Source organism: Cariama cristata, unplaced genomic scaffold (assembly GCF_000690535.1).
Source record: "Cariama cristata isolate BGI_N322 unplaced genomic scaffold, ASM69053v1 scaffold10878, whole genome shotgun sequence".
In the NCBI taxonomy this organism is placed as follows: domain Eukaryota; kingdom Metazoa; phylum Chordata; class Aves; order Cariamiformes; family Cariamidae; genus Cariama; species Cariama cristata.
This window is the reverse complement of record NW_009630713.1, coordinates 46,465-50,812: the sequence shown is the minus strand read 5'-3', so window position 1 is coordinate 50,812 and position 4,348 is coordinate 46,465.

Here is a 4,348-nt window from a genome sequence, read left to right as displayed (position 1 = left end):
GGTGGTGGTGGGGGGGTCTTGAACAGTGTCAGGGGGAGGAGGCAGAGGAATGGCAGCACAACGTGAGGAGGGGCCTGGGGGCCTGATTTGCTTTTGCTGAGTGAATCAGGATGGAAAAATTGCTGGAAATGAGGTGGAAGAGTGACATGCACACAGACCAGACATGCTACAGGCCAGAGCCCAGGGCTCAGCTTCCAGCATTGAGTGTTACAACCCAACTTTGTTCTCGTGAAATGCGTTCAACCAACATGAAATGAAAACAAATATCCAAAACCTCAAGCATTGCCTCAAAGCACCCCCACCACCCAAAATTTTCCAAGTTCCCCTGAAGATTGCAAAAAACTCATTGAACCCATCAGTGCTGGATCCCCAACACTTTTCTTTAGCTCATTTTACAGAGAAACCTCCATCAGCGACCACAGCCCCACGTACTGCACAACCACACAACCTAGGCGGCCCCTCCATTGCCCAACCCAAACGTACCAGTGGCAGCTCCAGCTTCAGGAGCGAGGAGGGCAGCTGGGAGGGAGCTGGAAACATTTTGCATGCAGCGGGGCAGCAAGTTGATCCGGACACAACCCACAGCTGTGCTTGGTGGGGATGGATGCTCCCGTGAGCTAGGCTGAGATGAGTGTGTAGCAGAGTTTGTTGCTGTTTTGTACCCTCTTGCTCGGTATACCACATTTTCAGCTTGCCTCATATCACAGCTGCCTTTCCTGAGGCTGTGTGGGTTGAATAACCACTCTTCAAGGCACAAAGCAATGTGCCAGAATCACCAAGGCTTCTTGACTGAATTCGGGGACAGGATCCAGAGGCTTTTTCCCACATGGGCCCATGTGAGCAGAAGTGCCAAGTGATGGAGACGTGATGGCTGCTGCAAAAGAAGGCAATTTCCAGGATGAGCTCAAAGCTTCACGTCATTCAACTGGGAACGAAGGACTAACAACTATTTCCTGTTGTGTGGTTTTGATTTTTTTTTTAAATCATCATTTAACTGCTTTTATTGCAGCACTCCTTGGCCATATTTCAGAATCCTCCTCTCAAATAAACGAAAACCAGGTGGAGGACTGGGCCCTCTGCCCAAGCGTGCAACAGCGCAGGTCAGATTCCCTGCCTGGATGCTCACCAGGGTGCCGTGCCCAGCTCCAGTCACTTCCAGTTTTCAAGCATTTTGTTGCCTCTCGGGCCACGCAGGCTGTGTCCCCCTTGGTTTTTCCAGAAGATTGCCTATGTACAGGCTTCCCATGTTGCCACCTCATGGATATGGGACCTCTCAGTACCTTCCTACAGCCCAGCACCCAACACTCCCAACCCTCCCCAGGACCTGCCTTGTCCCCACTGCTGAGGCAAACTGCACCATCCCATTCAGACTCGCTCAAGCTGGACTCGAGATCCCTACTGTAGCCCTCCTTGGGCAGCCAACACAAAGAGGGACAACTGCCCGGTTTTCTAAGCTTGGAGGACATGGGAGGCAGCCCTGGCAGCTAAGCCTGCATTCCCCAGGGCACCGAGTGATGCAGCAGTTTTATAACCCCAGCTCTGTTTCACAAGTTGGATGGAGCTCCCTCACAGCAGCGTATGAAGCAGAGGCACATCTGCCTTGGATGCGGATATGCAGTGAGATGCTGTGCCGAGAAATGCTCTGCTGTATTCATATCGTATCTTTTCTGTTTGGCATCAGATATTTTCTGCTTGCTTTGATAGCTCTGTAATTCCACGCCCCCCGCCCCATGTTAAGATAGATGAATAATCTTTTTGGCTTTAGGACATACCAGAGTGTCTGCCAGAATCATCAATCCCTGTGAATTCAAGAACAGGACAGCTTTTCCCACACTGATATCCGTGGATAGAGCTCACACCTGTGTAATAATTGAGGGTATTTCCTCAAAGAAGGAAATATCTAACAAAGACTGGAAAATCCATACAATTTGATCAAGGAATCATTTCAAGGGCTGGCAACTTCTTTTGAAAACGAGATGTCTACATTCAGCACTGAACTGTTTTATTTCAGCACGGAAATCACTATTTCGGATTCTTTTCTTTCAATAAATGAAAACACAGAAGAAAATCCGGGCTATCAGCCCAGGCTTGTAACAATTCAGGGTTTTTCTTGGCTTTTCCAAGGGCACTTATTGCCAGATTCTGAGATGCTGGCAGGATAACTCTGTAAGCCATGGAAATCACGAGTTTCACGACATACACATTTTATTCCAAACCCTCGCTGATAAAATTAAACACAGGAAAGAGTCAGGACTTTCATCCAGTTCCTTAATTACCATCTGGAGCCTGGCAGCTGAATAAGATCAAACTTTTGCATAGAAAAGGGAAGGAAAAAAATGCTATTACATTGGGGAAAGAGATGAGACTTAGGAAGAGCTTTAGTGGAGATACACAAACATCACAATGCTATCAGGATCCGTCCTGCCAGGGGCTGCACATCTCTCACCAGCTTCGGAGACCGTATGCACAGAGCTGCCTAGCACCTCAATAAAGCTTATCCCATCACAACAGCAGGAGCAAAAATGCCTCAATTTTACTTCTTAGGAGCTTTTTGAGACAGGTTTCTTATTTTTCAAGTATCTCATTAGCACCCAGCAAAAATTCTTGCTCATGACGGGCAGAAGAGGGACAGAGTCTTTCTCCTTAGTGGATCCAGTTCAGTGACATGCCCTGGGCGTAGTGAGACCATCACTTCATACCCCCAGAGCTTCTGGAAAATTATTGAAGGCAACATGAGGGAAAGCCTGCTTGGAACCACGCCTTGACAGATTAAAGTACAATTTAGCACAAAACTGAAACACAGCAGGTTGCTGCAGAGCACCGCAATCAGGACTTGCCAAGGGTAATTTGCAGACGACAGACGTAAAACGCAAACTAAGATCCTGTATGTGTTAGAAGGGACCGTTTCACGAGGCTGAAAATAGTTATGAGCCAAGTCATGTGGCAGGAAGAACATAAACAGAAAACAGCTTCTGATTACTCTAAGCATTTTAACAACAGTTTATGAGAGCGCCGAGAAAATTCTACAATCCTGCTATTAATATCAAAGCTACACTACTTAAGACATTTGCCTGGCCTAGGAGAGAAATGAAAGGTACAGTAAAAAAAGCCAACAAATGGAGAAAACCCCAGCAATCTCTATTAGAGGCCAGAAAATGGAAAGAAAGAAGGCCTAAGGGAAAAAGCATGGTCATCAGGACAAGGAAAAAGGGATTTTAAATCCACCGGGAACGCAAAGAGCCTTACACCAAAGCACAGATAAGCCATTTGCTAAAATAAAGTTTTCAGAAATAATGGAGACATAAAGCAGACAAGGTCAGTAAGTATTTTGGAGCTGCACTTGGGAAAAAGATAGGCGATACAATATGATGATTACTCTCCATTTCAACAGTAACTTGGAGGTGCAGTTAACCAGTAATGAAAAAGCAAAATATTTTAAAATTCTGAGGTCCAAGTAATGAGCATCTAAGAATTTTAAAGGGGCTGGCCCAGAAATCAACTGGTTTATTAATTTTGCTTTCTCCTAAGTCTTGAAATACTGCCTAGATCCCACAGGGTCTGGAGGTGATGTTGTGTGACAATTTTAATACTCCAGAATTACAGACTCGTCAGTCTAATTTTGAGCTTCAAAAACGATAACATTATGGCCGATACAAAATTGATGGCTCATGAACAATAAGCAGGTGATACAATCCACAACAGTGAAAAAAGATTTGCTGAAAATGGATGCCACCAAACTAAAGAGGATCCTGGTTTAGGTCAAAATCACGCCGAATAACAATATTCTTACCAAACACTTTGCTGCCCTATTAGATGTTTGAGTCGAGAAGGTGGCTACAGGGCTCGACTGGAGGCTGAGCATCCATCTGTGTGCTTTACAGGCTAACAATGCTGAAAACGGTGAAATGCAGGAATAAATTGTGTAGGAAGCCACAAACCCTGGCTCCTCCACCTTTTTCAGTCCTTAGTAAGGAGTGTTCCTTAAGTGAAGGCAGACTGCCGTACAACCAGGCAGCTTTTGGTCAAGTTTTTGGATACAATCTCAGCTAATTCAAGACAGACAGACAACTGTAAAACCTTCAAAGGTAGCTTCTAGTAAGGCAAGCGGAGCTGTAAATCGCATTTAAGTGTAAAACGTTATCAGTGGACGTATAAAATGCTTATGTGCACTTGTGGGAAAATTTTTGGGTGAAGCTAAACTTTGAGAAACATGCTCCTTGCTAATGACTGTAGGGATTACGATTGTCACCTGCCTTCTCCTGGAGCCCAGCATGACTGTCAGGTCCCCTCTGTTCAACTCGGTTGTTAGCCGCTGTGGGGAACAGCGTGGTGATGAGAGGACCTGCCT